The sequence below is a fragment of the Bufo bufo genome, chromosome 2 (assembly GCF_905171765.1).
Source record: "Bufo bufo chromosome 2, aBufBuf1.1, whole genome shotgun sequence".
NCBI lineage: Eukaryota > Metazoa > Chordata > Amphibia > Anura > Bufonidae > Bufo > Bufo bufo.
The window spans coordinates 50691656-50712753 of NC_053390.1; the positions used below are offsets into that span (position 1 = coordinate 50691656).

Below are 21098 nucleotides of genomic sequence, written 5' to 3' on the forward strand. Positions count from 1 at the left end.
AAAAAAAAAAAAATCTGACTGCTTTTTTTGTTTTTTACCTCACAAAGAATTTTTCTATCTAGTTTTCCTCTGTTCTCAGCAGTCAGACCCACAGTATTCTGACATTTGTCGTTTATTCTGTGGATTTCGTAAAATATTGAAAATAAATAAATAAATAAATAAAACAAAACACACGACGTGGACAAACCATCGTGGGCCCCTTGTGATCTCTCCCATTAAAATGGTTTCTGCCCCGCCTATGTCACAGTTTGACAGATTAGCCTGGGAAAGTGGAGTGTCAGTTCCTGGGGTAAGCAGGTGGCTACTGCCACAATCAACTTTCCTGGTCTAACCCCTATATCTCAGTGCCCTGGGCAGTACAGCAAGGCACCTGCTCCCCATTTATACCCCCCTGACCAAAAATCCCATCAATGGAATTTTTCTTTCATTTTTTTGGGGGGGGGGGGGGGGGGGAATGCTCTGTAGAATTCGCTGACATAGCGGCGAACCAAAAACATGAATCATTTATAGAGTCGGGCAGATGAATTATTGAGAAGTGCAGGTGAGCCCAGAGGTTAACACGTTGTTACAAGGATCTAATGAAACATTCACACGGGCAGCGACAGGTAGAATAAATATTTTACGACCTCATATGCACCCACGGCCCGCCTTCACACAACGTTATTTCATCAGGATTTTCTGTTTGTCTTCATAACCAAAGGGAGATTTATCGAAAGAACCTAAAACAAAAGGGTAGGCCTCCTGCTGAATCAGGACCTGGGAAAGCCGTGTTCATGGAAGGATCGCTCAGCCAAAACATCTACAGTCCAAACATGTATAGAAGAGAAATGCCCACAGGTTCTCCGGTCCGGTGTTCATATAGAGATGCCATTTCTATCTATGTCTGGGAGAGCTGGGTGAGAATGGATATGGCTGCCACTGCAGAACCTACAGGTCTTCACACCCAACACGTCTAGGGTATGGACAGATTTGGCATTCAGGAGCCTTGGGAAGCTGGATTATGATCCCTATGGGATATGGGGTGCAGGGGGTCTGGTGGGCCATGGTAGGAGTTTTTGTCCAGGTGGCCATATTGGTTGTCAGTTATCTCCTGCAGATTTAACAACCACTGGGAGCTAAACAGCTTGGACTCTAGACTGATACAATGTATCAAAATGTAACAAACTATCATAATAGGAGGGAATTGGTGCTGCTGATTGATGTATTCTGGGCAGGGGGTATTCCAGTTGTTAGAAGATGTGAATAGGGGATAACTATTAGACCGGTAGGAGGCCTACCACTGGGATCCCCATCAATTAGGAGAACGGCTACCCTGTACAGTTAAAGGGGTATTCCAGTTAGAGAACGTCATCCCCTATCCACAGGATAGCTGATAACTATTAGATCGGTGGGGGTCCTACCGCTGGGACCTCCACGGACCCCGTACCCCATAAAGCCCCCTCAAAATGAAAGGAGCCACCAGTCAGGTACACATATAAATGCTCCGTTCATTTCTATGGGAGCTCCAGAGAGGGGATAACTTCCTCTAATAGGAGTAACACTTTCAAAATGGAGATCCATGGAGTGTGGGAGGAAACCAAAAGACAGACCCATTCAGCTGATCTAATATGTAAAAAATATTAATGTAAAAGGATGGGGGGGGGGGGGGGAGATGAACAATCGTAGTAACGATTGTTCATCGCCCATGCACTTTCCTTTTTGCAGGTGCACAATATACAGGCACCGGCCGTGTGCGCTCCTTATCACGGATGCTGACCCATTCGCTTGAAAGAGTCCGCAATCTGCAAGGCACGGATCGGAAAGCACTACAGAGTGCTTCCGTAAGATTTCGATCTGTGCTTCTGCATTGTAAAAAAAAAAAATGGAACATGTTCTATTTTTTTGCGGTGGGACTGAACCTTGCGGATCGCGGACCCATTCAAGTGAATGGGTCCGAATCCGCAAACGGCGGCCACACAGCCAGTGCATGTGCATTGCGGACTGCTATTTGCACATGTTCGTGTGCATGAGCCCTTAGATAGGTACAGACCCCAGAGGTGGGACCCATACCTATCTCCAGAATCGGTAACCAAAGTGAAGCGAGATCAGCTGTGCCTGCGCAACCAGCCTCCATTCTCCGCTTTGGGAATTCCGAAAATAGCAGAGCTTTGGCATTATTTCCATCAGTCCCAGTGCAGTGAATGGAGAGGTGGCCGCACTTCCAGGGCTTGCTAGTTCCATTCCATGCTCAGCTGTTTTCGAAACTGCCATAGCCGTGAATGGAGAGCATGCAGCGTATGTGTGGTGCACTCTCCTTAAAGGGGTTATCTGATATCTAAAATATCCCCTCAATGCCCGGGCCCCTTGAATGGATTATACTTACCCGGTCCCCTCATCATTCCAGATCCCTGCTTGGCTGCCGCTCAGATCAAAACCTCCGGCGATAGGAGGGGGGAGCAGCCAATAGCAGGCTGCGATGGGGATGAGGCCCCTTGACGCTGGTCACAGTCACGGCCTGCTATTGGCTGCTCCCCCCAGTTGCCGGATGTTTTGATCCGAGCGACAGATGCAGCAGCGGCCGTGCAGGGATTCAGAGCGATGCGGGTCCCGGGGAACAGGTAAGTATAATCCATACAAGGGGCCCGGGCATTGTGTGTGGGGGTGGGGAGGGGGGTATATTAGATATCGGATAACCCTTTTAACTTCATGGGGCCCCATTCTGGAGATAGGAGCAAGTCCCGCTATCCGATATTGATTGCATATCCTAACCATATGCTATCAATGTCCCAGATAAGAATACCCCTTTAAGTTTCGGAATCCCCCCCCCCCCCCCTTGGAGTCACTAGATCTTTGTAGATCATTTCACCCTGTATTAATTACTAGGGTGATTGAAAATGGATTTTCTAAACCGAATCATCATCCTATTCCAACTAAATAGACGGCTTAGCAAATAATTCATCTGCTAATGACGTGCCCCGCATTAATCAGGCTCGTTAGCTTTTCTTTTCCCCAGCGTTTGGTGCCCGAGGTGATCGCAGGCCGCACCGGATCGCAGGCATAATGAGGCTTTTGCCATCAGTTTACAGCTGCAGGAGAAAAATCTGATTACAAAAACACAATGACAAACCAGGAAAATCGGTAGCAGCCAACGCCCCATAGTTGACTCATGACCCAACATTTTATTTATTGCTCATTTAAGCTACTTTAACACTGGCGTTTTGGTTTCCGTTTTTTGAGATCCGTTCAGGGCTCTCACAGGCGGTCCAAAATGGTTTCGTTTGGCCCGTAATGCATTCTGAATGGATAAGGATCCGCTCAGAATGCATCAGTTTGCCTCCGTTCCATCTCCATTCCACTTTGGAGGCTGCCTGCAGCGTTTTGTTGTCCGTCTGACGAAACTGAGCCAAACGGTTCCGTCCTGGCACACAATGTAAGTCAATGGGGACGGATCCGTTTTTACTGACAATAGAAAATGGATCAGTCCCCAATTGACTTTCAATGGTGTTCAAGACGGATCCGTTTTGGCCATGTTAAAGATGATACAAAGGGATCCAGTATGAACGGATGCATGCGGCTGTATTATCTGAACGGATCGGTCTGTGCAGATCCATGACGGATCCGCACCAAACGCGAGTGTGAAAGTAGCCTTATATAGCGCTGACATATTCTGCAACGCTTTACTGATATTATCATCCCTCGCTGTCGCCAGCAGAGCTCACAATCTAAGTTCACCTATCAGTGTGTCTTTGGGGTGTGGGAGGAAACCCGCCACACAAACACGGGGAGAACATACGAACTCCATGCAGATGTTGTCCTTGGTTGGATCCGAACCTAGGACTCCAGCTCGGCAAGGCACCGACTCTGAGCCATCATGCTGCCCCTAGTGTGTTATACATGGGCAGAGCCTGCAGATCAGACGCCATGTTCAACACAGAACCTGCCAGCTCTTATGAAGTGTCTGTTCTGCTAAATATTCGTCATGATCTAAAAATGCAGGACAGTGGTGGGACCAGTGCTACCGGTTCCCAAGATCAAGGTTTCAGAGTGTGGCCCTCACCCCTCGTCCAGGTGGTTCATTCATCAACATGGTAACTGTTAGACAAAGGGCTTGTACAAGACTACAAAAGACTACTCGTCCAGGTGGTTCATTCTTCAACATGGTAACTGTTAGACAAGGGGCTTGTACAAGACTACAAAAGACTACTCGCCCAGGTGGTTCATTCTTCAACATGGTAACTGTTAGACAAGGGGCTTGTACAAGACTACAAAAGACTACTCGCCCAGGTGGTTCATTCTTCAACATGGTAACTGTTAGACAAGGGGCTTGTACAAGACTACAAAAGACTACTCGCCCAGGTGGTTCATTCTTCAACATGGTAACTGTTAGACAAGGGGCTTGTACAAGACTACAAAAGACTACTCGCCCAGGTGGTTCATTCTTCAACATGGTAACTGTTAGACAAGGGGCTTGTACAAGACTACAGAAGACTACTCGTCCAGGTGGTTCCTTCTTCAACATGGTAACTGTTAGACTAAGGGCTTGTACAAGACTACAAAAGCAAGACTGCTTTATTCCAAATATTACAAAAATATTTTGTAAGGTTGAGCTTCTGCTAATGTATTTGCAGTACCCCAGTACCCAAAAATGTTTGGTTTGCAATGTTATTTTAATGTTCGCACTGTACACCAGCAAGTGAGGCATGGATGGCATCAGGAATGGGAATAACCATCCTATTCCTCCCCTCTTGGTACGAGTGGACTGGTCCCATTTCCTGTCAAGAGGGGGAGTGTTTTCTAGGACTGTGAGTATTGAGGAAGCATGTCCTATTGCTTTTGCTCCTAGGGCCTTAGGGACCAGAGAACCAACTCATCTGTGAGACCACTACTCCAGAGAGACTTCATCCCCTCAGACCTTCCTACGTTATTGTCCCCCCCCTTCCTTTTTATTTGTTATTATGTGATATGCACTTTATCATACGACTGTACAACTTCAGATGCATTCGTGATCTTATGCCTTTATAGGCAAACAAAGATTGTACATCCTACTGCTGTAAAACCAATAAAAACAATTTTAAAACAAACAAAGACAAAAAAATAACCCAAAACAGATATTCTACAAAAGCTGCAGTGTCAGTCAGTAGAGTGACCAGCAAACATAGCTATCCAGACCCTGCTGCAGGTGAGGGACTATGGCTCAGACACCCATCACCTAGTTTACATCCAGGACAACTAAAAAAAAAAACAAAAAAAAATAAAATAAACACAGCCTGCATTACACAGTGGCCACCTATATCCACAAGTGTCAGCTTTTAGCTGTTAGCCATTAGTTCAGGACATATCTCATTAGGGCCACTACTACTCCCATCCTCAGCACTGGCTCCTCCGGGTCTCCCTGCATATTTACCTCACAAAGCATTGTATTAACTTTAAGAGTGCTAGGAATAACTTGACTTAATCTGGTTGTATGTTTTTGTCCTGCAGGAGGAAGCTGGATTGAAGAAGAATGACTACGGGGAGGACAGACAAGCTGCTGGGATGTGTAGAAATCAAGTTCTGTGAAGGGACAGGAATGTAGAAATCATCTGTCAGTGTCAATCTGGCTCGAGAAAGGCCCATTTATGCATCGTCTGACAGAAAATCAAAATCGGCTCCAGCTATGAGCTGTGGGGATTTTGGCAAAAGTTTCTGTCATAAATTACAGTAAATATGTCAGGCCATCGAGAACACGCCCCAGTAAACGCCACCCACTTTTTAATATGTGGCTTGTGCGTTGTGTAACCCCCCCCCCCCCCAAAAAAAAACAAAAACAAAAAACAAAACAAAAAAAAAAAACCCAAGAGCAAATGATGCTTGCACAAAAACATGACCAATGACAGAAAACTTGAGAAAAAGCCATGATAAATTTTTACCACGTTATCGCTTTTCTGCAGTGAGCGTAGAAAAGTGAACAAGGTTCTCCGGAACAGTCTGCACCAAGTTTCACCTTTTTTTTTGTAATCTTTACACGAGAAAAAGTCCAGCTGATCAAATTAAATATTAATAAAGCCCCTGGCCCAGGCGGCTTACATCCATGGGTACTGAGGGAACTGAGTTCACAGACCATTGTAGGTCATCTTCTTGGACTCTCTGGTAACCGTCCCACAACATGAAGGATGACAGATGTTGTACCAATATTTAAAAGGAATCTGTCACCAGGTAATTCACTGATAAATCTGACACAAGGAGGGAGGGTGGGGTCATTTATTAAAAAGGGGTTCTCCGCGAATTAAGAAGATGAAAATACATAATTACTACTTTATTATTAATTTATTCCCAAATACCTTTCATTAGTTATAATGGTTTGTTCTGTCTGGGGAGCAATCAGGGGAAATAAATTGGCCGCCGTCCTATTAGTACACATAGAACCTGTCCTAATCACACAGCAGGACACTGAACTAAAGATCTGCCTCATCCTCCTCTCTGCCCTATGACCCTGAATACAGATGATAAAATCTTCAGCCGAGTCTTTGTAGAAATAAAAGTTCATGTCTCCTCATGAAGTACAGAGAGGACAGACAGGACGGACTGTAGTAATGCGGACTGCATACAAGAGCTGCTGCTCATCACCCACCTCTCCACCACCTCTCTGTAGTTCTCGTCTCCTCATGAACTCCATTCCTACAGAGATTCAGCTGAAGATCTTATCGGCTGTATTCAGGATAATAATCCCTGACAAGTAGAGCAGAGAGGAGGATGAGGCAGCTATTTAGCTCAGTGTTCTGAAGTAACTTGTCCTGCAGTGTGATTAGGACGGCAGCCATTTTATTTCTCCTAATGATTGCTCCCCAGACAAAACGAGCCATTATAACTAATGAAAGGTATTTGGGAATATATTTATTTATAATACTGTAATATTTAAGTATTTTCAGCAAATTTTATTTTCTTAATTCCCAGAGAACCCCTTTAAAAGACTTGCAACTATTTTTATGACTAAAATAGTCGCAAGTCCCTTTTTTGACTTACAATTCGACAACGAGCATTATGCTTGTTCATTGAGTAATTGTCGTCACCTTTACATAGGCAGGTTATCGCTAACGAGCGTTCGTACAAACACTTGTTAGTGATAATCTTTCTGAACATCAAGTAGTGCAAAGAGCCCTTAACAATTAATTCTGGAGAAGTACTTTTAATCCATATGGAAATGAGCAGTCAAGTGCACCGTTGGCAAACCCAAACCACTCTATGCACCTCCAGCTTCCTGGAGGAGGGGCAAGGGTACAGAGTAGTTTGGACCTGGCCTCGGTTTAAGGCCGTTTTTTGTGGACTGTATACGGAACCTTTCATTTCAATGGGTCCGCAAAAAAAACAAAAACAGAAGTTACTCCGTGTGCATGCCGTTTCCGTATGTCCGTATTTCTCTTCCGAAAAAAAAAAAAAAGAAGAACATGTCCTATTATTATCCGCATTACGGACAAGGATACTGCTGTTCTATTAGGGATCAGCTGTTTCGTTGTACACTGACGTCATCTGTATTTTTTGCGGATCCATTTTTTGCGGACTGCAAAATACATACGGTTGTGTGCATGAGGCCTAACCGTTAATTTCATGGCACTGGCGGATCCGGGGGGGCGGCAGCGGCGGGGCACAGGGAGATGAGCGCTTCCATTGTGCAAGCGCTCATCTCCATAGTCATCTGTATCGCCGTCCTCAGGTGACTGAGCTGAGGCGGCGGAGGGAGAGGCGTGTCCCTTTCCCTTCCTCTGATAGGCTGCAGGCACTAGTCCGGCAGCCTATCAGAGGCCGGCGCAGGTGGCGCGATGACGTCATCGCGCCTCCTGAGCCGTACAGCCCGGGACACAGGCCTGCCTCGCATCGCTGACAGAGTTAAGTGTTTAATTTTTACCAGGGGGCCTGGTATTACTGGCACATGACGGGGGGGGGGGGGGGGGGCCTGGTATTACTGGCACATGACGGGGGGGGGCCTGGTATTACTGGCACATGACGGGGGGGGGGCCTGGTATTACTGGCACATGACGGGGGGGGCCCTGGTATTACTGGCACATGACGGGGGGGGCCTGGTATTACTGGCACATGACGGGGGGGGGGCCTGGTATTACTGGCACATGACGGGGGGGGGCTGGTATTACTGGCACATGACGGGGGGGGCTGGTATTACTGGCACATGACGGGGGGGGCTGGTATTACTGGCACATGACGGGGGGGGCTGGTATTACTGGCACATGACGGGGGGGGCTGGTATTACTGGCACATGACGGGGGGGGCCGGTATTACTGGCACATGACGGGGGGCCTGGTATTACTGGCACATGACGGGGGGGCCTGGTATTACTGGCACATGATGGGGGGCTCTTATTTCTGGCACATTATTGGGGGAACTATAGGGGCATCTACTGAGGCCACAAAGAAGGGGTATTTTATATGGGGGGCTCTGTACAGTAGAATTTTATATCGGGACACATTATGGTGGGTACTATGGGGTCATCTACGGGAGGCACTAAGAGGGGGTATTTTATACTTGCAAATTATGGGGGACACTGAGGGCATCTACTGGGGCACTACATATGGGGCATTTTATATTGGTACATTATGGGGGGCACTAGGAGGAAGCGGGGAGAGGAGCACTATGGAGGCATTTACTGGGAGCACTATATAGGGGTATTTTATACTGGCACATTATGGGGGCACTATGGGGCATTACAAGGGGGTATTTTTTGCACTGTCACATTATAAAGGAGAATTATTTCTACTGGGGAGGCATTATGGTGGGCTTTATTACTCCCCCATGGTGTGACCCCCTAGTAGCAGCACCAGCCTCTCCCTGCTCTGCTATCCCTCTGCCCTTTCTCCAAATCCTTATTATGAAATCTTTCTCATTAGGATAAAACACAGCATCATCTCCGCCGAGCCCCCGGCCAAGTGTTGAAATGGTGACCGAGATCCCCAAGGGCCAAGCCAAGTAATTGTAACTTTTCATGTGAAATATGTTTGTTATACACATATAGCATACACTGTGCCACACAATATACAGTATACCGCTACACTGTGCCACACAATATACAGTATACCGCTACACTGTGCCACACAATATACAGTATACCGCTACACTGCCACACAATATACAGTATACCGCTACACTGTGCCACACAATATACAGTATACCGCTACACTGTGCCACACAATATACAGTATACCGCTACACTGTGCCACACAATATACAGTATACCGCTACACAGTATACCGCTACACTGTGCCACACAATATACAGTATACCGATACACTGTGCCACACAATATACAGTATACCGATACACTGTGCCACACAATATACAGTATACCGATACACTGTGCCACACAATATACAGTATACCTCTACACTGTGTAGTCTGTTCTATAAGCACCCTTGTTCTGTGGCGGCGGACAGAAAATAATCTGGAAGTGCCCCTCCCGAGACCAGGCTCTGGATCCGCCACGGTTTCCTGGTGACAGATTCAATTTAAGAAAGGTAAATTGATGGAACCGTGTAACTACCGGTAAGTATGACATGTAAAATATTGTAATGTATTCTAGGAGATGAGCTGCATAAGTATAGAAATAACTGAAAAATTGAATAAATTAATAACTGATAACCAGCATGGATGCATGCAAAACAGGTCATGCCTAATCTATATGCTGGGTGTCTGCGAGGATGTTGGTCATGATTTACCATTGCAATCTATGGAAAAATCTGAGCATTCCCATCAAGCCCTCCCGCTGGCAGTGCTCGATAGGAAATTTTCTACGGCCGGCTACAGAGCCTTCAGAAGGCCCCAGATTCCCGCAATCTTTTGGCGCTCCTGGTAACTGTCTGCTCAGATTCTGTGGTCACAACTGACAACGCCAGTTACAGACTGTGCCAATGGGTGTCTGCCGTGTAAATCAGCAAGGCCCTTGGCAGTTATGGTGCCCGCTCAGCTCAGAATCGTCAGCCCCATAGCAGTCGTGTGGTCTGCATGTGCCATTTTCAGAGAGTTACAATTAATGCTGGAATTGATCTGAAAAAGGTTTTACTCAAATGGACCAGTGTCCTTTTTCAAGCTATGTATTCCACTTACAAAAATTGCAGATAAACTTGCACCCGATAAGTCACGCACGACTGAATTTTGTACAGACCTGCCCAACAAAAATTCTGGGCTCTTATTACTTTTTGTTTGCTTTGGTGTGCTCAGCTGCGGACAGTCTACTCCACAGGAATGATGTCGGCATCCTCTGCGCTTGCTGGCACATGCTGGGTCACGTCCTGGAGAAATAACCTCTGTATAGCTATGCAGAAACTAAAAGAGTTAAGAAACTTGGCACTGACATTAGTATACGGCAGAGCCGCGTACATGGAGCCCGTGGCAGTAGCACACAAGGTCTCTGCACTTCTGTGTTCGGCTGCCGGCACTCGAGTGCGGGTGAACGCACATAAGATCGGAACGAATTTCCACGTGGATTTATATGCTTTTCTGCAACATATCTGCACAAAAATACACAATTTCTAACAACGTTTTTTGGTGCGGATTTGAAGCCGTTTTTTGCAGATTTCACCCTTCATTGGAAACAAGTTAAATCAGCAGCGAAAACCACAAACATAATTCACATGCTGCGGATTTGGAAGTCTGCAATGCACGTCAGGAACAATTTGCAACGTGTACAGGAGATTTGTGCACCTCATGTCATACACTTTGCTGGCACCTGTGGTTTTTCTGCACGGGAATCTACGCAGAAGAACCGCATGTATTCCACATTAATTTCCAGGTACAATTTTCTGAGCGGATTTCTTTGTGTTTGTGCACTAAATCTGCACCAAAAAACACACATTAGTTGCTGTTTTTGATGCGGATTTGATGCAGTTTCACCTTTGCATTTGACAATTGACATGCTGCGGATTTAAAAAGCAAAAAACAGAAAAACAAAGTGTACATGAAATTTGTCTGATCTCATACTTAGCTAGTGCTGTATTGCACAGCGGCTTTTCCGCATAAGAATCCGCACAGAAAAACTGCACGTAATCTGCATTGCGTGTAGGCAGCCTTATAGATGTAACGCCCCAGAGGTGCATTACCACTTATGCACCCTGCTACTATCTCTAATGTGCTAACCTCATGTCATTCTGTGTACTTATTTCCAGGTCTTATACAATGTGCATCAATTATTTTGCAACTGTTTGTGTTCAAGTGTAATATGCCTGGTTCACCAGCAGGTGGCAGAGCTATCTTACAGAGAGAGGAGCTTTTCCTTCCATTCTAACCTCTGTGGTGTGGTGGGCGTGTCCCACTTGCTGTAGAAAGGGTGGGTACTAGTTAGAATTAGTGGTGGTTGACCCCTTGCCAAGGGAGGGTGTGCAGCAGGAGCCAGTCCCGCTTGGCCTTGCCTAGACCAGCTGGAGCACCTTGAGCTCAGCTGGATCTAGAGGCCACAGCAAAAAGCCTCTGAAACCAGGAGTAAAATTTCCCTGGACAAAAATAGAGACAGACCACAGAAAGTGAAGTACAGCACAAGGCTACATGCACACGACCGTATGCATTTTGCGGGCCGCAAATTGCGACTCCGCAAAAAAAAAAAAAAAAACTGCTGAAATCCGTATGCCCTCCGTTTTTTCCCCGGATCCATTGTAACAATGCCCTAAACGGACAAGTATAGGACATGTTATATTTTTTTGTGGGGCTACAGAACGGACATACGGATGCGGATAGCACACGGTGTGCTGTCTGCATTTTTTGCGGCCCCATTGAAATGAATGGGTCTGCATCCTATCCGCAAAAAAATAAAAAATGAAACGGCCATGGAAACAAACAACGTTCGTGTGCATGTAGCCTAAGGAAGAAGCAGAGTTCTATAGCCAGCCTTATAGCACAGCAGAGCCAGAGAGCAACAGACGTAGTAGAGAGGAGTTTGCCTGCCAAAGCCTTCTGAAAACCAAGACGAAGCCTGTAAACTGTTTGGAAGAACGTTTATTAAAAGTAAAAGCGGTTATCAACTTCATCACAAGGTCTGGACTCCATTTATTTCTTCAAATCCCTCAATTATTCCCCCTATTTGCTCTGCTTCGGACGATGGCGCCTGTGGTCCTGGCATTCCTACACCTGGGCACCATCTACTACATCACTAAAAGGGGCCCTGTGCCCTTGTTGCTTCTCTGCAACTGGCATCACGACAAACTTTCACTAAAAGGGACCCCTTGCCGCTGTCGAGTCCGTCGCATTGAGATCTCAAGGATTCAAAGAGAGGACTAACTAACTAACTCTGACACAGAGATACAGCAAGGGCCCATCACAGACATTGCATGCTATATTACATGTAACAAATGGGAATTCCCACTCTTAAAGAACATTGCATTAAAGGGGTTCTCCTCTTTGGGCAGCCCCTACTCCTTAGAAAGGTCGGCTGTTCACATATTGCCCACTCCTGTTGAGATCTCCAGCGATCAGCTGTAATCTGTGGATAACCCTGGCAGTGTTTAATTTTCCTGCAGCACCTCTACAGGAGAAATTAAGTATTACACGGCGTCCATTCATACCAATGGGCTGTCTATGTAATACAGGACAAGTCCTCCAGAGCAAGAGATGCTTTCCATAAACATTCTCCACTGTGGCCAAAAGATGAGGCTCCTGAACAGATGACCCCCCATTAATCATAATTCCCTCAAAAAGGGTGTGTGAAAATTAGTTTTCTAAGGCTCCATGCAACATCGGCATTGGCGTTTCTGTAAGGAAATTCCACCATGATGGAAAACCTAATAAATTCTATTCAAGTGGATAGGGTGCTATTCTTGTCTGTCATGCTATGAATGCCATGGTGCTTCCTTTCTTTTTGTTCTGCTCCTATAACAGAACAATGGACCTAACACAGGTGTGAATGGAGCCTAAAACTGAACAAAAAAAACTTTATAAAAACAATAAATAAAATAACTGTTCTTTTTGTTTTTCTCTCTCCATGCAGTGTGAAAAAAAAAGAATCTAAAAAGGAAACCATCAGCAAGCAGGTTCTCCAATTATTGATTTTCCCAATGACTTGTGTTAATACCCAGGTCAGGTGGGTTCAACACCAAGTCAGTGGTCAAATCAGGGCAGCTTTGAGACGCAGACCCCCATGTTTTTATTGAACCAAACTTAGGTCAACATAGTTGAGTTTTGGGAAAAAACTATTTGATCCAAATTGTAGTCAGATATTGCAAATACTACTGTATATACAGACACATACAGTAAGTGGCCTTTACAGTCGCTCAGCTATTTTTGGATGTTCCATAGCATTGAAAAAAGATGGTGCCTCGTGTGCACACCACGCCCAGGGCCCTATTGTTGAGATAGCGGGTCCCGAATATGGAACCCACACCTTCGATCAGACATTTATGGCACATCTTACTGATAAATAGGACAACCCCTTTGATAAAGGTTTTACAGTGTTCTTTGACATTTTTGCAGTTTTTTTTAGCCTTATTTCACTTTTTTTTAATGCACAAAATGCTAATTTAAAATCTATAGTGAATCATGAAATTCACTGTAGAAAAGTGCTTTTTTTTTTCATGACACTTTTGAGATGTGCATTTATTTATTTATTTTTTTAGAGTTTGTTAAAACGCACCATGCGTTATGGCGTTCACACCGCTTCCTAGAAAGAAAAATAAAAGTTTTGGGTCTTGGGATGTGGCGAGGCAAAAACAACCACAAAAAAAAACAAAAAAAAACAACCACAACTGTTTTTATTGTGCAAAAGTAGTAAAATATATACATTTGGTATTGCTGTAATCGTACTGACCCAGAGAATAAAGTTAACATGTCATTTATGTTGCAAAGCAAATGTTGCTAAATTTACAGTGTAAAAACTCAGTGTCATTACCACCGCCGCGTTAATAAAAGTTAACCAGTAAGCTATGTGTACTTCCAAATGGTGCCATAAAAAAAAAACTACAACTTGCCACGCCAAAAACAAGCTACAGACGGAAAAAAATATATATATAGGGTGGACTAGTAAAATAATAGATGGTTCTTACAGGTCCAATGGTTCAACAGCGTATGGACGTGGCTTTAAATCTGGATAGGTGTGCAGTGGCTCTGTCCTATTGAGGCCGTGCCTTGCTTTTTCATCTGTCATCACATCAGTCCATATAACTGGCAGGATATGGGCACTGTCCAGGAGTGGTGCCAAAACAAAAATTACACCAAAAAATGTGCCACCAATATACATGTATTGGTATAGTGTCCCGACGCGTTTCATCCAATTGTAGCCCCAGATTCATCAGGGAATACGAGGCTAGAGTGTCCCATGTAAAGATAAACACTAAGGAGCAAATTGCGTACAGTCACGCATATCACATGCCCCAATAGCGGTTGGCAAATAAAGATGTACATAACCCTGCACAAAAAAAGTGTTACAGGAGGGACCAAGTCATAGTCCCTGCTCTGTATTAGGGATGGTAGCGTAAATGTAACGACGCTAACCACATCCCAAAGTGGGGACACTACCTGGTCACAGTGCCCCGGCTTGGCACACTGTGTGTTCAGCACATACCTGGGATGATCCCGTGTCGCATGACGTCAGCGCTTCTCCACGTAATGCGGAGCGTGCCGTCAATAAGCCCCAAGTGCATACGGGAGGAAGGAATTAAGCAGGTTAAAATCCAACCAAGGCCGTGGTTACATCTCTGTTTAGGAGATCCGGCGCCAATGCCGGCTGTCGGTCAGACAAAAAAAAACGTGGCATGCAATGGTTGTTGTCTGTCCGTACCTTGCCCGACCGGGCCCAATTGCAGTCAATGGGGATCCGGTGGTGAAGTAGAGGATCTGGCAAGTCTGCCCTGTGCCGGAACAGCCTGCAGGATCGAGATGTGACCTCTGCCTTAGGCCTCCTGCACACGGCCGTTTTTTCCCCCCGTTTACTGGCCGTTTTTTGTGTTCCGTATACGGAACCATTCATTTCAATGGTTCCGCAAAAAAAAACGGAATGTACTCCGTATGCATTCCATTTCCGTATTTCCGTTTTTCCGTTCCGTTTTAACATAGAACATGTCCTATTATTGCCCGCAAATCACGTTCCGTGGCTCCATTCAAGTCAATGGGTCCGCAAAGAAAACGGAACACATACGGAAATGCATCCGTATGTCTTCCGTTTCTGTTCCGTTTTTTGCTGAACCATCTATTGAAAATGTTATGCCCAGCCCAATTTTATCTATGTAATTACTGTATATGCCATACGGAAAAACGGAACGGAAAAACGGAACAGAAACGGAAACACAACGGAAACAAAAAACGGAACAACGGATCCATGAAAAACGGACCGCAAAACACTGAAAAAGCCATACGGTCATGTGCAATAGGCCTTACTGGATGCTTCATTTCCTTCACAGCACACATTCAAAGAAATGACCACGTGATCTGAACAATTACAGAAATTGGGTCATAGACTCTGCCCTTCAAGGGGTTCACCACAACTTGCTGACCTGGTTTTATGCCACTTGAATGGGAAAAGCTGCAGTACTAGAAATGGTCGCCCCTACAGATGGGTTGTGGTATCAGGTCCAGGAGCCAACGCGAGATCCAGCTTTAGATTTGGCACAGACACATGGCTCGGGTTTGTTTTATGTAAATAATATCATTTTGACTTGTGCTGAAAAAAAAAAAAATCCTGAAGAGATAAAATCTTCAAAGAGAAGATGTACATACGAGCAAATACCTGAGCCCCCTTCCCCGGGTAACTGAGGGCCGAGCCAGTGACCTCATTAATACTCAATTAAAGAGGTAATCCCATGATTGATGTAAAAAAATGAAAACCAGACATCACATAGTACATGACAATACCTTTCTAACAAATCCAGACCCAGCCCTGTACCTCACATGGATCCAAAGATCTCCTCATTCATTGCTCTGCTAGATTTATATCAAGCTGACCGCTCAGGAGTCGTGTCCTTTCTGCTGCAGCTTTTTCCTTATAATTGCCAGAGCTTCTAACACAACTTAGCGCGTCCGACCACCTCAGTGAGGTGGAGAAGAAATAAGGAAAAGAACAAACAGCAGGTGGCGCTATACAGATAGCTTTTATTGAATAGCTCAGTGGCTATGCTAAATTTTTAATTACATGTAATCACAAAAGTATTCAGATCCAGGGGCTGGTTTGAAAAAAAGTTAAATATTTTTTGAGGCACAACCCCTTTAATAATTTCCATCCAGGCCTCATTCATAATTTCCATCACATCCATCAATATATGAGATAATTCATTCATTGAATAGAAATTCCAAAATTGGTCTAAATCTTCCCCCAACCAGATAGATATTTTCTGACCTTCATTACAAGAAGTCTGCTAATGTATACAAATTCAGGATAAAAGTATTTTCCTATAGATCAAGAAGACTTTTGCTGCTGATGCCAAACTTTCTGAGATGTTTTCTGTTTTGGTTTGTAAAAAATTGTAACTTTTTTTGCGGTTGCTTGTGGCTAGTTACAAAAAATTGGGTCTCCAAACTGAGACTCTCTAGCCTTTACAAAACCATAACCCCCAGCATGCTCTGGCGACCAGAGGCTGCCAGGATATGCTGGGCGTTGAAGTAGTCACATCTGATAGTCAGTGGTTAGTCGGTGTGTCCGTTTTTTTGCTCTCCATGTATCACCTGTATTCCACGGACACTGCTAGCTTGAGAATTAATTTCCAAAGCATAAACCAGCAACGATACGGGAAAACCACGGACGGCATCCGTGCTGTGTCCTTGATTTTCATGGACTATAACATCCATAATCATGGACAAAAATTGGGCATGCTTCTGTGGCATCACCACGCTCCGTGGAAAACCACACACATTAAAGTCAATGGGTGCGTATGCTTTCTGTGGAGACCATGGACATCACACCATGATTCCCTGACGTATGAAAGAGGCCTGACCAGAGTCCATCATCTAGGATTGTGATGTCGTACAGTGATGAATCAGAGGCCACCTCACCTCTGTAAAACCATTATAAAGTGTCTAAAGCCTAGTGAACAGTCTATAAAAACGTCTCTATGGATACATACGGCAAAACCACTTGACACAATCCTTCCCAATGACAGAAATCACATATCAGCTCTCCATAGAGCACCATATCCAGGAACACCTTCATTTGGATGATATACAAGTCATAATATGAAATGGTTCTATAAATGTATTACACTGTATCCACATTACTGAGCTCTGGATACAAGCTGTCGTTTGATCACTAAATAGACAGTTATATGCCAAACTGGTGCAATATACAATGTATCAGCCTCTGTCCCTCGTGTATACATTGTATCAATATATACATACAATGACTATTCGCCACCTCACCTATACTTTGTATAGGCCATCGCTCTAATCTGAGCATCCAGTTATAGTCCTTATTTTGGACTGCAAACGATAGATCTGCAACATACAGGAACCTTCCATGCACATTTTTCTCACGACCATCAACAGAAAGGACTATTCTCGGACACAATGCAGACCAGAGTAGGCCGGGCGCGTGCATGGGCCTCAAAGAAATGAATGGGTCAGTGTGCTACCCTCAAAAAAAGATGTGGATAGCACACGGATGAAACATACGGTCGTGTGCATGAGGCCTTACAATGTATCAGATAATTCTCCCAATCTGTACACTGTGGGGCGGATGTATCCATCTCGCTGCCCCGGGATTGTGTCTTGATTTGAACCGGAATGAGTGGCAGAAATATCTCAAGTGAATGCTCCACAGTCTTCTTTCATTCACAACATGCAAGACGCAAGTTTTTTTTTCTTTTTAGACAACTTTTGCCCCAGATTTTTGTCTGCACCTGCTTCGCGCCTTGTTTTGGTGCAGTCTTAGTTTTTGGCGCATGTTCTGGACAAGGAAGGGGGGCATAAAAAGCGGCGTAATATCCTGATAGTATCAAGTGCAGTGCGATGAATCTTCCCTTCACCACTCTCTAAAGCAAATCTCACAGATTCGGACAGACAATCCAAATGATACATTTGGCGCAAATTAAAAAATGGCGTGGGCACAATATTTTGTTGCAAAATAAACCTCTTCATTAGTGTTGAGCGAACTTCTGTTTTAAGTTCGGCTTCCGGTTAGCGGAGGATCCCTTATTCCGTTGTGGTCCGTGGTAGCGGAATCAATAATCGGCCATTATTGATTCCGCTACCACGGACCACAACGGAATTCGGAATCCATATCGGGATCCTCCGCTAACCGGAAGCCGAACTTTAGACGCCGAACTTAAAACAGAAGTTCGCTCAACACTACTCTTCATGTATCTGCCCCTGTATGTCTCAACCTAACCCCTTGATAGGACAATCCACCCTAAAGGTTTACACTGTATACGCTACAATTTCCATTTATACCATGTAATATTATCCCATATACACATATACTATGTAGCCTATGCTCCACCTGATCTATACAATGTATCAACCACTACTATATACAAGGTATTATCAGCCTACAGTAACGTCCCCCCTTCACACCCGAGCTGTACAAGGTCTCCACCTAAACCGCCATCTCTACAGTGTATCCACACGGCTCCTGATCTATACAATGTATCAGCCTTTATTCCCGGTATCGACAAAACCTCACAATCAATAAATCCACATCTTGGCCAGATTTTAGATGCCGCTACCTTTTCAGGTTTTTGAAGCCAAAACAAGGAGTGGATTCCAAAAAGAGGAGAAGTCAAATCTGTCCTTAATACTTTTTGTCTTTTTATGATCCACATCCGATTTTGGTATAAAAAAACTAAATGTGTGGCAGTCTATACAATGTATCCACACATCACCTATGTATACAATGTATCATCCCCCCTCCCATCAATATATACAATGTAACCTCCTAACCCCCAATCTAAGAACAAACACCTGAGCTGTACAATTAATGTATCTACCCATCTCCATCCATACAATGTATCCACCAACTACTACTTGGCTACAATGTATCAACACTGGGTCCCACTTCCAGACTCCTGAGATACAAAGAGTTGTGTAGACAGAGGGCAGGTAAGTCTCACCCTCCAGTGATCACCTCCACCTGGGACCTACATGACCCCACTCACCGGTTCCTGGCCTGCCTCCCTGGTGAGGTCTCCTGCAGTTTTGGGAGGGCTCCTCCAATGCTAAATCCCAGAGCTGCTTTGTACACCTGGACTCAGCTCTCAGTCCATCCTCACAAATGGCTTCCTGCTTGTGGTGTCACACACCTGACAAACAAGTTTGACAACTTTTAGCTGCTGCCTGCTGCTCAGTACATGGAAATGTTCACACAGAGAGGGTGCTCACCTCCAGGAGAAGCATGGAGGGTCCTGGGAGGGTCTGGCCCAGGTCATGTGACCTCAGGTAAGGGGAAGCCTGGGGTCCTGATGCTAATTAGCCCTCCTTCATCCTCAGTGACCACAGCCCTGCCTCCTCTCCCCTCCTCCTCCTCCTCCTGCCATTTGAATGTGCTCAGGTTACAAAATTACTCAGTCAAATAAAAAGGAGGACAAATAAGAATTCCGGCAGGCAAATTCCGAGTCCCTGAAAATAAATAGCACCTACACGCCATAGTTATGTCCGAACACCGTACAGACCTCTGAGCAATACAACCCATGCCTGTATTGTAGCAGGGGAAATACATCTGGCCATAGACACAAGGTGGAAACCGTCCATCAGATGGACCACCGGCATTACAGATATATCCGACCATACGCCAAAATGAAAACCGCCTGGACGTTTCTAAGGCCTCCTGCACACGAACCTTTTTTTTTCCGTTTTTTGCGTTCCGTATACGGAACCATTAAATTCAATGGTTCTGAAAAAAAAAAACGGAATGTACTGCCTATGCATTCCATTTCCGTATTTCCGTTGAAAGATAAAGCATGTCCTATTATTGCCCGCAAATCACGTTCCGTGGCTCCATTCAAGTGAATGGGTTCGCAAAAAAAATGGAACACATACGGAAATGACATCCGTATGTCTTCCGTGTCCGTTCCGTTTTTGCAGAACCATCTATTGAAAATTTTATGCCCAGCCCAATTTTTTCTATGTAATTACTGTATACTGTATATGCCATACGGAAAAACGGAACAGAAACACAACGGAAACAAAAAACGGAACAACGGATCCATGAAAAACGGACCGCAAAACACTGAAAAAGCCATCCGGTCGTGTGAAAGGGGCCTAACAAAGAGTTTTGATTATGATAGAGAATTCAACAGGGCAGGTCAGTCTCTGATATATTATGGGGCAGATTTATTAGGCCTATTGCACATGACCGTATGGCTTTTTCAGTGTTTTGCAGTCCGTTTTTCATGGATCCGTTGTTCCGTTTTTTTTGTTTCCATTTTCATTCCTTTTTACCGTTCCGTTTTTCCGTATGGCATATACAGTATACAGTAATTACATAGAAAAAATTGGGCTGGGCATAAAATTTCCAATAGAAGGTTCCGCCAAAACGGCACGTGCCTCGTCATAAATTAGGCGCATTTATTGCATTCATCGCTCCTGTCGATGAAAAAGTCGGACATGCAGGAATTTTTAGTCCGGCGGCTTTCGCCGTGCACCGCCGTGCTGCGCCGGAGCTCCGCCCCCGTTCCCATTATAGTCAATGGGGACGGAGCGGCGGTCCGGCGGCACGGTGAAATAGCGGAAGGACGGATCCGACATGGTGAACAGCCTGTCGGATCCGTCCTGCCGCAAGTGTGAAAGTGCCCTAAGTTCAATCGGTTTTGTCTGCAAATTCATTCAGTGTTTCAGTTTTTTCTGATCATGATCCAATTAATGGCAGACATTTGGGGCTTGCAGTCAGAGGTGCAAGGCCTTACAACCATAGTTTTGGTCCGCATTCTATCCGGGTTTTTTGTGGATCGGATGCGGACCCCTTCATCTCAATTGGGCCACAAAAGATGTGGACAGCACAGCACACAAATCTATTGTGTGAACATAACCTAACAGGTTCCCATGTTTTCTTATGAGGGAGCAGGACCTAGCGGGCCCATTTGCACACACATCTCCCTAGAGCGATTGCCATTATATTAAAGGGGTATTCCGGTTTAAAATTCTGATTAGATCAGTGGGGACCCCCATCAATGACAAGAATGGGGACCCCATACCCTGTGGAGCCCCCGAAAATGAATGGAGTAGCCGGGCAGGTA

At 45.0% G+C, this 21098-nt stretch overlaps 1 protein-coding gene across 1 annotated transcript in view; it reads right to left on the reverse strand.

Annotated features, from left to right (window-relative positions):
* The window catches only part of LOC120992222 (phospholipid-transporting ATPase IC-like), a 92322-nt gene extending 73268 nt beyond the window's left edge, over positions 1 to 19054 (reverse strand). The window contains exon 1 of the mRNA XM_040421057.1: positions 19023 to 19054. The gene's annotated coding sequence lies outside the window, so the exon portion shown is untranslated. The remainder of the gene's footprint in view (positions 1 to 19022) is intronic.
* Between the last annotated feature and the right edge of the window lie 2044 nt (positions 19055 to 21098).